Source organism: Oxyura jamaicensis, chromosome 2 (assembly GCF_011077185.1).
Source record: "Oxyura jamaicensis isolate SHBP4307 breed ruddy duck chromosome 2, BPBGC_Ojam_1.0, whole genome shotgun sequence".
NCBI classification, from domain to species: Eukaryota; Metazoa; Chordata; class Aves; order Anseriformes; family Anatidae; genus Oxyura; species Oxyura jamaicensis.
The window spans coordinates 119,490,517-119,504,405 of record NC_048894.1 but is presented as its reverse complement, the minus strand read 5'-3'; the positions used below and the strand labels follow the sequence as shown (position 1 = coordinate 119,504,405).

Genomic DNA, 13,889 nt, shown 5'->3' with positions numbered 1-13,889 from the left:
AGCTGTTTCACCTGCCTGTCCTTGCCACATCAAGGTAACTGTTCCCAGCCAGACCACTGTCCCTGCCACTGACAGCCTCTCTAGCAAAGGGGACACCCCTTGCTCACCAGCACCAGAGTGTCACTAATCTGGGCAGCCTGCTCTGGGTGCCCTACTTGAGCATGGGGTTGGACCAGATGGCCTCCAGAGGTCCCTTCCCATCCTCAGCCATTCTGTGATTCTGACCTGCACTGGTCTCCACACAACCTTTAAAAGCAAAAAAATTTAGGAAGGCTGGCTGTGTCACTGCATCCAGGACCAAATGGTCTGTTATGTCATTATCATAGATCACGGATTCCATCTTTCAGACTTGAAAATGTGCGCTATGTCTCCCACACAGTTAAAGACCTCCCAGAGCATCTGTATGAACACCAAACACTGAGTCCATTCTCTAAGACAGTGGAAATAAATTCCATACAGCGTGGCATCATGAAGGTAAAACCTGAAATGTGATGATGGAATTGGTGCAGGTTAGTTTCTAACTACAAAAAATGAAACAGAACAATTACAAAGCGTTGAATGTTCCTCATGTCAGTCCTTGCAGCAGCTACAACAGCTTTGCCGTCTTTAATTTCAGACCACAACATATCTGGAATTTCACGTTCTGAATTTTCTCAGCTGACAGGAATTGGTTTTGGGATGATTTCAACATTCTGGGAACTGATTTTTACCCCTATATTAGCCATGCATATTCTCAGACTTAACATTTTAATCTAAAATAAAAACAGCAGTGATAATTGTTAATTTAAGACCCCACGCGATGCAAATTTCTATTCTGAAGCCAAATATGGTGATTGGAAACAGATGAACATAAAATGCCTTCTACTGAGTGGAGTTAAAACTAAGTATTAGTGAAGCGTGTTGCTAATTTGATGCATCAGAAATTGATTACTGATTTTTTTTTTCGCCGCAAAGAGATGCTGAAAGTGTTCTACTAGCCTTTTGAGAATTGCACGATCACGGGTACGAAGTGCCACGCTCATACAGCTGCTGGCTCCCAGGGTTTCAGCTGGTTTCCCTGTACTAACTGAGCACAAAGCCACTCAATATACAATATGCTTCCTATTATTTCTGATATTGGATTTTCCCCCTTTTGTTTAGCAGCTTTTAAGATTAAGTTAAAGATTTTAACATTTAATACTCATCTCCTCCTTCAACCTTGAAACCAGGCTCAGTGCATTGTGGACAGACTCAGGGATGTTTAAGCTTTCTCCTGGTTTTGAGCACATACGTAGTTACCAGATAAATTACAGAAAGCTCTGGAGCACTAAGCTTACAAGTGATTGCTTATGCTGAAAGTCTCTGTTATGAAACAGAGTCTACTGAACTGGAAAACCGTAACCAAAGTACAGGTTGGGAATAAAGAAGGAAAAAACACTGGGAGCTACTTGGTTATATTGAGAGAGGATTCTGCCATGTTGACATGCCCATCGCTGTGTGATTGAGACTAACAAAAGTAAACCTTGTTTCTTCAATAGTACTAATGAATCTACCAACTCAATCAATTAGTAACGGTCAAGAAAGAGAGGTTCATTACCAGAACACACCTCCCAGGACAGCAGAGGAGGACAGAGAAAGGTTCCTCTGGAGTTGCGAGTTGCCCTCCTTCTATCAACCCCCGGATAACAATAGGTATTTTAATTCAAAAGGGTACCTGTAAAACTGCAAGGCCAAGCTCTTGTCCAGGCTCTGAATGGTAGGCTGTAATGCTCCAGGGGGCTCTGGAAATAAAGAAAAAAAAAATGTATTAAAAAAGCAGTTTAAAAAAGAAAAAAAGAGCAGAATTATGGCAGCGGCATACAGATCAACTGGAGGATGTGGAAACGAAGCACCAAGGCTGGTCCATGCCACTAAAAGGGAAGGAAAGCAACGTGCCACCAGGGCAACCAAAACTATTCACACAGAAGATGAAGTATGTGATGAAGTCAACATGGCTGCACACTGGAAAAGCTACAAGTTGTGTAATTATAACTAATTAAAAAGACATTTGGGAAACCTCAGATCATAAGGTCATATATGCCACAGTATGTGCAAGAGTAGGTGCACAGTAGGTGCAAGACTGAGATGCAGCCATACTGTGGATAAATGCATAAATGCAAACAGGGCCAAATTTCAAAACAGAATTTAGTATGCACAGATGAAGGGCAACATTAAATTGCACATTTTAAGTTTTTGTTACTGATTAACAGTCAAACACTTTTTTTTTTTTTTTTTGACTATTTCCAGATGAAGAAGGAAAGAAATAATGGTAAAAACAAACAAACAAACAAACAACAACAAAACTATTTCCATGAAATAGCTTTAGCAGGGCGTGGAATCAGTGTCAGCTACCCTGCTGGTGTTTATCTGAGGAAAACTACCAATACTCAAATGTACTTTGAAGAAGATACTAGTTGATTTTGGCATGGAAATAGGGACCCCTCAATAATGATCTGTTTTTAAGTGACCTCCAATATTTACAGTCAAGTTCAGAGAGTTTCACTTCATATTGAGTATCTTCTTTTTCTCTCCAACATTATTAAGTAGTATTTTGAATTTATGTCAGTTATTAAAATGCATGCAAAAAAAATCATAACCTTTGTACTTTGTGTCACCTGCTAAACATTTGTAAATATCTCCATGATATGTTGGGCTGATGTAAAACCAAGTAATTTAACATTTTGAGATTATATTCCTGTAATTAAGTATTTGCATACACAAAAGTCAAGAGAAAAAATAAATCCGTGTATTAATTTTGACAGAAGAGCAGTTCTGCAGAAGAAGGCAGCCTTCATCCTGAGCACAAGTGTGTTGGTTTGAGTTTAGTTGGGTTCACAGTAATTAGTCAGTCCTGAACATGCAAAAACACAGACATACTGTAAGGGCAAGCACCGAAGAGTATCCTTCTCATATCAATATATTCACTTTTTTTTATTGATAGAAATATATATGGCTCGCTCTAATACTAGTGATTCAAATGGACTTGAAAACTATTACAGAGATAGTAGCTATACACAAAAATAAAGCCCTTCAAAATATTGGCAAGACTAGAACATTTTCTATCATTTCCTCAAAAAATATAACACTTATTTTAGATCATTATTTCAAATAGCGATGGGGATCAACAAATTTATGATGTGACTGTCAGTGTGAGCTGTACAGCTGAGTATGCTCTTCTTTAGTGAACAGCAGTGTATACTGTTTCAAAGACGTGTGGCCTACTGAATCTCCTAAGTGCTAGAAAAGAGGTCATGATAATAAAAGTGCTAGTATTAATACTGGAGAAGCTCTCATACAGTGGATTGTCATAATTCTTTGGTTCCACAGTAAACATCCTCCTCCACGTCTCAAGGGTTTCTTGAGAGGATATGCATTAAACTGTGAAATTACTAGGAAGGGACACGCCACATGGGCTTCACTGAACTTGGATCTGGACCCAGGATAGCAATGAAAGAGAAAGATATACAAACAAAACCCACACAGATTAATGTTCTGTGGAGCTTTTAAGCACATTACTGGTTTCAGCGTTCATGATATGGAACGGAACACCAATGACTTCATTTAGCAGCCACAAAAAGAATGTACGGTGACAAAACTGTTAATGGGTAGAATAATATGGAGTCATTCAACTCATGAAATACAAATAAAAGGCACAAAATTCAATTAAGTAGTTTATACAAAGCATGTTTCTAATGGCTTATACACACTCATTATCTACATTATAAACATTCAACCATGTAAACTATTGTACTGCATTGCCACAAGGGCTCTTTGTACCATTCCCAGTCAGAAAACACATTTCCAAATAGAAACCTAAATATTATGTAAGTTCTTCAATCAACACCGCAGCACAATGCTCCCCAACCTACATGTGCCATCCACAAATGGAACCAACCATGAAGATCTACCATGCGCAACCATCTGGGGGGGCTTGGGTGCCTCCACCAGCCAGGTTTGGGAGCAGGCAGGAGAGCAAATCCTCTGGCAGGTGGCAGTGGATTTTGTAGGTGCAGGAATGAACAGCCCAAGTCAGAACTATATGTTAAATTCACTGCTTGAAGTGGACATGCTGTGTTGGCAACAAATCTCCTCCAGCACTCTGTCAGTCCGGCACAGTGCCCTTCAGTGACACACTTCACAAAAACTTCTCTATCTACCCAACATCCTTAACACAATTGAGAGGGACCAGGAACATTATTTTATACGTTTATAAACATTTGCAAATGTGCAGCTGCAAGAAAAAAGACTGAGAAAACTCAGCACCCAACCTAGATCTCAGCAGAAAACATGAATGAGGATTGTTCAGCACATTTGGCAGGACGGCCAAAGGCACCAAGTTCTCCTTTCTCAGTTTATCCTACCTCTGTTATTTTTAATTTTTTAAAGAAGAATGTAAATTTTATTCAGTTCTATTTACCCAGGTAGATATAAGTACAATGTATTTAAAAACCTCATCCCTTCTGATCCTTCCCACAAACATTTGGTTCCCCTACCTATCTGTGTAGCCCACCCACAGCTCAGAGCAACCCCAAAAGGCCACCAAATAACCAACACTTTTCTTCACAATGAGGCAGAAAGAAGGCAACAAAGATGTTCCACACCTCAGGAATTAGCAGCAGAATATGCAACCGGCCTTGGCTCAGGAGCACTCACGTACTTGTGACTAAAGCAGTACCAACGACTGGCCTCCAAGAAGACAACAGAGCTTATTACTGCTGACAACTGACGTCGCTGATTCTTTGGTTGCTTTTAATCCTTACTTGGATTTCATCCTGGACCTGAAGGTCCAGGATTGCATTTCCTTTGCAGATGTATGATTCAGATAAAAATACAGCTAGGCGTGCTGCCATACAATTTTTACATTGGACACACAATACAACGTGAAAACATTTGCTAGCACGTACAAATGTTAGCAACACTTCTTTCTGGGGATGCCCAGATCTGCTTCATGCAGACCAGGTGCAGCAGGCACTCACCTCAACATTAAGTGCAATGGTATGCACTGCCAGTTTTGCAAAGTTACCACTCCACTTACTGCTCATTTCAACTCTTAGATTTTTTTCCCCTTAATCAATCTAACAAGCCCAATGATAGCAGATTCATATCACCTCAATGGGAAAGACTGGTCTCTAAAATTCTTCCTTTTAGAAACAGCAAGTGGTCCAACAGCACTCCTCTTAAAAATCAGTAATAATTACGCTGATACAGCGCCAAAGACATGGTAGCTGAGACCTGTGCAAAGAAATGATTGATCATGAGCTCCTACTACATGGGTGCATGGGATGTAGTTTAACTCTGGCCTCAAGGCAAATCATTAAAGCAAGTATCTTCATCTTTCCTATTCTCTTGTTCTAAAGAGTGGAGAAAAAAAAAAGAAAAAAAAAGAAAAAAAGATTTTAAGATATATCAGATCTAAAACAGCACACGGAAAGTGATGTTAGACTTGTAAAAAAAATCACAGAAATCCATGAAACTGAACTGTATACACAAGCCAGTTTACCTCCTGAGCTATAATGAAAGATTTAGCATCATTTGTAAGGGCAGAAGATACATAACACCTAGACAGGAAGCACCAAGATAAAAAACTGGACTGGAATCAGATTATAAGAAATAATAATTTCTTCAATATATTTCTCATCAACAATTCATACAGGTTTGAACTATCATCTGCTTCTCTGAACTGGTGTTTATCTATTGCTTTGTTCTCTAAAAAAATCCCACAGCCTCATTCAAATTTCTCTCAAAAAATCATTTTTGAATGCCTATAAAACTACTCCATAATAGCCAGGCAGCTGGCATACTGCAATTGCTTGTTATCCTAATTTTAACAGTCTCTCTCATCTGCTGGAAAATCAAGGTCAAGTGAAAAACATTAACAACCCCTATAAGGAGATCTGGGGATCTTAAAATTATGTTTGTAGCTAAATACATTCTGAATGTTTCTACTAGTTTCTTCTTTTTCTTTCTTTCTTTTTTTTTTTTTTTTTTTAAATCATTTGACAAGCAAAGGGATATATGAACTGTTAAGGAAAGGATAATGATCCTTTTCGAGCCTGACCATCTTGAAGAAATCCATACCCAGACTGGGTGCTGGCAGGACCAAAGTTCTCCTTCCACTTTCAGGCCTGGGACTTTCTAGTAACATGCTACATTTAGAAGACTTATTAAATAATATATATCTGTGTAATGGGGTTGAGATCTTTAAGACTAAGAATCGTTGAAATGTAGAGGTAATTAAAAGAAAATAAAGATTTCCTTCTCTTTCTGGCTAGCTTCCCTACTTCTTTCTGTGGGTCAGCATTATCCCTAAAGGTACCTGATCCTCCTGAGGTCAAAGATACACACTTCCTATTAGTAGAACCAGAAATTTTCACTTTGTGAAAGGGACTAAGTGGTCCCTTTAGTTGGCTGCTTGTCAGTTCAGCATCCTTACAATGGAAACACTATGCTCCATATAAAAACACCAAGGGGCCCAGATTGGTTAAAAATCTGAAAGGAATGGCCAACCTGTCTGCCATGCAAGCAAGATCCCTGAGAGGATTTTCAAAGAGAGAGCCTAATATCTGGATTCCTTATTTGAAATACACACGAAGAATGAAGAGACATCTGGCCCTGGATATTATGAGCAGAGGGGCATAGTTCATAGCCAGTTCTTAAAGACACTGCCAAGGATGTATCTTCTTCAGCAGCTTTTAAGTGAAGAGCATGGTGAGCCCCAAGCTTGCAGTAAGCATACAGTAAGACATCATGGACAGAATTAAAGGAACTGAAACTTTTACTTGCTGGAAACCAGAATGCTTGGTTGCTGAGCCAGAACCTTGTCTTTTCCTTAGATATTCACAACCTGATAATTACCAAAATCTATCTAAAAGAAAACAATGAAAAAAAAGGACTGTTTTCTCCTGTTGAAGAAAAATTAAGAAAAAAAAAAAAGACGTTGTTATAGAACATTTTGAGGATTTTCTTGGGAAACATCATGTCACTGTTTGTAGTCTACCTTCTTTATGCAAAGCTAAAATACTTACATCTAAATATGCTTTCCATAGCTGTTCTACTCTTTGCCTTCTTCCATGTTTAGTGTCTCAGCTCTGAACAGCAAAACCACACAACTGCCACCACAGGAAAAGTGAAAACCACACATACAACTTTATTTGAACAACCTGGACGTCAAAAGAAATCTGAATCAGAACACTAATGAATGTTCTGTAGACATAGAGAGAGGGGAACACCGTGTGCCCAAGGAGGCCAAGGTGGAAATGAACAGAGAAGGAACCCAAAGCTGCTGCCCATGCTCCACGGAGCTACAGCAGGTGGTTGGAAAGTGCTGGCACGAGTTAGGTGACAGATAACAGCTTACAACATAAGTCTTCCATGATTGAAAACAAACACTTGAAATTGTGTGTTAAACACCTCACAACCATAATTCTATGTCAAAATATTTTTCTCACTGCTTTTTTCTTTTTCATGCAAAAGTATCACAATGGGGAAAAACAGACAGACCAAGAAAACAACCAACAGAAAAAAAAAAAAAAAGAAAACCCACACAGGACAGTCACAGAACCACAAAAGTTAAATGGAAATTTTTAGAGTTTTTAGCAGAATGAATTTCAAATCATCAGTGACCTTTGCCTGCATGACTCAAGGGAAAGTTTGGTCGGCTTTGGTAACACCAGCAAAGATGCCCTAAAATATTTGATGGTTTATGTGAAATATTCACATCCAGATGCACCACATTCTTATCTCACTCAAGAGGTGGGCTGGCATTCTCCATGATCGAATCCCGCATTTCTCTACTAGTATTGTTAGAAAAATGTCTTGCAAAAATTATGACTAACAAACTACTGCAGGTAGTTTTTTGTTCTGAGAGTTAACACCGAACAGATGTTCTAGCACAACTAACAGTACTCAGTTTTGCTTAATCTACTAAAGAAAACCAATTGTTGAAATGAATAAATGTAGCTCAAACAGCATGGTTGGAGCACATCTGAAGTACATTACCTTCCCCAGCAGTTACCACATATAATAGATATAAAAACATTTCTATAAATGTATATATTTTTGCATAATTTTTGCAAAATGTGAACTCAAGTACTGAAAAGCTGGACTTGTGTTTTTCAAGGAAATGGTTAATTAAGTCTAAATTCAGAGGCTCTTTGTGTCCTTTCAAGAGGTACTTAACATCCACAAGTTGAAGTGCGATTGCAGAGGAGAAGGAGCTTGGCGTCCCTGAAAAAAATCAAACGCAGCAGTTCAAACTAGAGTGCACAAAGTTAAAGGCTACCATTAGAAAAAGGAGACCCCATGTCCCTTTGCTACACAAAGAAAGGCATCGTGCACGATGTAATGAACACATTCCTCCTAATCCCTGGTCCATCATCCTTGGCAGCAGATCATACACATCTGTTACTAACACCTCTTGGTGAAGAGGTGGAGATGAAAATAGGACTCTGCTACATTTGTGCTCCAGTACCAAAAGGGGATTCTTGCTTCCTCCCTGAAAAAAAGGTAATAAAAAAAAAGGGACTTTGATTTTTAATGCAGTTACCTAATTAAATTTCACTGTGCATTTTTTCTGATGTCTAGCTGTTTTATGTTCAGCCCAAAATCAAAAGAGCACGCTTCCTTTTCATTAAAGGCAACCAAACCAAAAATTAAGACAAGGTTTTATCATATGTAAAAATATCCCCTGCTCTACTTCAGTTGCTTCCTCAGTTCAACCAGGGAAAAGAGATCATGCACATAACTCCTAACTAGGTCACAAATGCCACCTTTCTAATGTTTTATTCATGTGCCTTGTAATGGGGTGCATGTGATGCCAAGTGCTGAAAGAAGCATCACGCTCATGCTACGAGCCACAGGAACGGATCAATTCTGTGTTGGTATTACTGGGTTTTAGAGAGGGAGAGACACATCCAGTATCTGCAGTCAGCGAGAAACAGCAGCATAAAGCCAGGGTGTCAATTTGTTGACATACTGTTTGCTTTAAACCATGGTCAATAGTGCCTTGATGAGTTTTGGGATTAATCCAGAGGAATTCTCAAGCATATCTATTAGAAGAAAATGTATTGTCCGCTGTCTAAAACTCTTCTTGTGGAATTCATGCATACATTAGACAACAACATATAATGGTCAGCACACCAAAAAAAATTACAACCTACTGCTTCACATGATGCCTACTGAAAACAGTAATACTTTTAGAATTATATGCACAAAATAACTGCATATGAATTTCCAGCTGGAAGACGATGGATATCTTACAAAATCCAATTTGAATTCATCAGGTGCCCTAGCTCTTCGGTCATTAACCTGGATGTTTACGTTATGCCTGATCCTCAGGGTTCCTTAGGAATCCTTAGGGATTGATACCTTCCTTCAGATCAGTACTCATCACAGGTGATTCATTAAGATTTAAAAAAAAAAAATCTATCTTAATTTTTATTTATTTTTTTTTCCTCTCCCCTGGTTTGAAAGTTTTGGCTATTCCCCCATCCACACCACGCTCAGCACTGCTGAGAAAGAGAAGGGCCTCTGCAGAGGTTAAAAGCAGACTCTGGGCACGGAGCCAGTCTCCAACTGTGCTTTGCCCTGCTAAACTGTGTTTGGATTTGCTGCAAGAGCATACAATATCTGCATAAAAGCTCTTGAAATACCAGAGGCAATCTAATCTGAACAAAATCTGGAAGCAGCAGACACCATTAAAGTGCCATTTTTCCACTTCAGTCATTAAGGGCCTAAGATTTACACCCAAACCCTGGATCTGTAGCATCCACCTGTCCTTCTGTTGGATGTTTGCTTTGGCTGATGCAGCGTTCTTGATTTCATACAAGCCAGCATGTGTTAAGTTCTTCAAGAAAAGAAACCAGGATCAAGGCTTGCTGAATGAGGACAGTTGTAAGATTGGACACTATGAGAGCAAAAAAACAAAACTGAGCTCAGAAATAATAGCATGTGGTGCCACAGCATACTGTGAACAACAGTCTGACAAGTTTCCAGTCTTCTCATGCTTCTTATTTTTTTGGAGATGCTGTCCAAAAAGGTAGAAAAAGGGAAAAGATTAAGACCAGTTGAGATGAAAAAGGGAGCCAGTCTCTGGAACACATCTCAGGCGCTGCAGAGAAAAAGGAGAGCTTGTCCCTTAGGCACGCTGCTTGGAACGATGCCGGCTGCCCGGCGCCAGAGCGATACGGACCCACTGGGCTGAGTTATGGGGTTGGAACACATGCCATGGGAGGCTGAAAGCACTCTTTGTTCTGCCCTGGAAAGAGAGGGCTGAAGGGGGACCTAAATGTGGTCTGCGAGTACCTAATGGGATGGGACACAGACCCTTCCCCAAGGTATGTGGGAAATTGCAGCTCTATACACATTGCATCATTGCAAGGGAGGTGAAACACTGGAACAGAAACCCACAGAGGCTGTGGGATCTTTGGAGACCCTCAAAACTGTCTTGGACATGGCCCTGAGCAACCTGATCCAATGGGACCTGGTTTGGCAGCAGGTACCTTCTGGAAGCACTTGACAGCCTACATGGTTACTCTCATCTCGTCTTGCTACCTCTGTTGCACTGGTAACAAAATCAGTGACTCTTTGCCTCATCCCTTCCTCAACAGTAAGTGACCCAAATGTGGAAGACATGGTAATAAATATCACCCTGTACATGCTAAAATTCGTCACCATAGAGAGCCATTTCATTCTAGTGCTCCTTTTTTCCACTCTGGAAAAAGTAAGATTTTTGCTTCTCAGTATGCAAGGGGCATTTCCTTTTTACTTCTGCTTTTTGCATCTCTCAGTGATTCAGTTGTCAACTGCACACAGAACAGGGTAACTTCAGGAAATAAAGACAGCAGGAGGAGACAGAACAAGGCCTACCTACACAAAAACGCACTGTCTCTATTTGTCAGTAGTGGGCACCTGATACGTTGAGCAAGGCGATTAGTTAACAGGCTGTGCTGTGCAGGACTTCTTTACATTCAGTATTTAGGAACGAGTTCAGGAAGGGGCTGAGAAGGACAGGAAGCTGCTGATGTTGGTGTGAAACTTTCAGTGGAGGCTGGAAGATGAGCTAACGTGCTGTGCCATTCTGTGCTAGCCTTTGCTGGCATGCTGTAATATTCAAGGTACTACAGGAACCCCAAATATACTGCACTGGTGATACAGCTACGCAGGGACATGGGAGGATATATAGGATATGCTGGGACAAAACTATGTGTTGTATGTGTAAAATCCAGCTACTCAAAAACTGTCTCATCAAGAGAGATTTTCTGATGCCACCAAACAAGTGCCAGGGAGGGAAATCACTGAGGATCCCATGCGAAGTTCTGCGGTACCTATCACATCTACTGCATTAACTGATCTGATGGCAATGATGCAATTTGCTCCTTACAGCTTATGACAGATCATATTTAGGCAGAAACATGCAATGATTTTGTCGGAAGGAAAAATGCAGGTATGCACACAATCTTTAGCTAGGCTGTTTGGCTTTCCCCCAGTGTTTCTGCCCACAGTGCAGTTAGGAACGTACAAATATTTGCTACAACTCTGAGGCAGTATTCCTAGCAGACTTGGAGCAACAGAGATCACCTAACTCATTTTTTCTATTTAGTGGAAATAAATAATAGCATTATTAAAAACTGACAGAGAACAAACAAACAAAAGCAACAAAGCAAACCCACACAGAAACTGGCTAATTAAATAAATTCCATTTTTCACAGCACGAATGCCTGGAATCTCAAGACTGCAAAACATGCAACTCTTCCCCCATCCCATTGTCCTTAACTCAGCTCTTTTCCTTCAGCATCCCAACCAAAAGCAAACTACCATTTTAAAAACATCCATCTTAAGCGAGAAGCACGGCTTAATAATGAAGCTGCTGAAATCAAAGTGCAAGCCTTGTTACTTGTTGCTCTTGCTGAACACTGCAGGGAAGAGGCTGTCCTTAAAAAAGCAGGTTCTGCTCAGCGGCTGCGTATCTTAGAGATGTTCAGTGCCAGCTCCCAGAGTCTGGTCTCAGAGTTATCTTCCCTGCTAATTACTGATGTACATGAAGCAAACTTTGCGGTGATAACATTAACGTGCTCATTAACGAGCCTCCAAATAGCTTTATGCTGTGGATGCTGTCCAGACTGTACGTAAGCCATGCTTTCCATACCGCATCTCTGCACTACCAAAAATTTCTTCTTGAGTCTGTTTTCTCATCAACTTGTGGAACTACCCAACATGATTATTACAATTGTATACTAGGAATCCACTAGACTTATTTTAAGGGTGGATCTGTTCTACTTCAGTATTTCCTAGGAAACAATAATTGTATGTGGCTCACATCACTGCATCTTTGTTTTCAGGTTCCAAGCAGTATTACCAAGTCTTTTGATAAGGAAGTTATCATTTATGTTTGCACAACAAGAGCTGATGCTAAGGATTAATAACATATATGCAACGTTTGTTAATTTTGTACCAACAACTTACTTGCACTTACAAGTTACACCTCAGTTACAAAGACAGCACAGCTGCCCTCTATTAGTTGTCATAGTAGACAATCCCTCACCAAATCTTACAGTGAAGATAAAGCAGCACTAATGTAAAATGCGTCACTTCTGAATCGCTGTTTTAGAAGTTACAGAAACGGCAGTAATTGCAAACTGCTAAACCTGACTGCTGAGGTCTCCTCCAGCAACCTGCACACCTGGTGTGGCCAAAAAACGTAGCAATGGGTGGCCAGATGCGGCAGGTACCCTCCCAGCAGCTTCTGCTCTCCAGGATGGGGCATCGAGGCAGGTGATGGTGTACAGCTCACCTGTTAGACGAGAGCGGCTTTGGGTAGGATCACCCCGGGACAGGGCTGTGTACCACAGCTCTCTGTGCAGCCGAGCACTGGCTTTCCAAATGTGCTCACCCCGTGCTGAAAGCTGGATCGGCTGCGAGAGCAGAGGGAGGCAGCCGAAGCGAAGGGTGCTGCTCGTGCTGCAGGTCAGCTCCTGTCCTCGCTCCTGACAACGGCAGATCTCTTGGTCACGTCACTGTTCTGGGAACAGAGTATCATCGGCTGAAATTACAATGCCGTTTTAATGCCACCATTATTAGCATTGTCTTCAGACAATGAAATGTTCCGCCGTAGTCGTTGCGGGATGACGGCAGTGAATACACACTGAGTCACCCCACGTTAATTTAAATAGCACAACTGTGTGAACACATGTTCTTCAGTTAAATCCACACACACAAGCAAAAATAATCAAATCTCCAAGGAAGAACTCACGTTCGACACAATGCAGCACCAATCCTTGTTACTGTACTTCTACTCCCTGAACAAATATGAGGCGGAGGGCTTAGTAAGACTACTATTATTTTCTGATCTGGTAGCAGACAGGTACACAAAACCACCCCAGGGCGTTATGTCACTAAAAACGTATGTGCCTAAACCTGGCTTTATTTGGTGACCTTCACAGCAGAAGCAGAAGAGGTACCACCACAACATTGACACAGTGAAGTTTTGGGTTCCCTTCCTCCTCCTTCTAATCAGAACTAAATCTTCCCCCCCCCCCCCCCCCCCCAAAAAAAAAAGGGGGGAAAAACAAATCAGATGTTTTCTCACCCTCCGTAATAATGTACCCGAGTTAGTGCATCATATTCAGAGCGGGAGATATCCAGAAGGTTTCCAGATGGGGCACAGAGGGATGTCTGCTGCCCAGACGTTTGCCCTTATCACAGGACTTGCTGTCCTGCCAACTCACCACATCGTGCTGATACCAGTACACATTAAAAAAAAGCAAAGCCAACAACTGCTCTGCGTCTAGACTTGTCCATGTTTGTGCCCCATAACTAAACAGCCACCAGGAATAGAAACTGGACAAAGCACACCATAAGTGAAAATACAAACA

General features: G+C 40.8%; 1 protein-coding gene across 6 annotated transcripts in view; it reads right to left on the bottom strand.

Moving 5' to 3' along the window:
- The window catches only part of FAM110B (family with sequence similarity 110 member B), a 109,709-nt gene that overhangs the window by 15,397 nt on the left and 80,423 nt on the right, over window positions 1-13,889 (bottom strand). For all 6 annotated transcript variants that reach the window (XM_035317945.1, XM_035317950.1, XM_035317946.1 and 3 more), the window contains one exon: window positions 1,694-1,760. The gene's annotated coding sequence lies outside the window, so the exon portion shown is untranslated. The remainder of the gene's footprint in view (window positions 1-1,693; window positions 1,761-13,889) is intronic.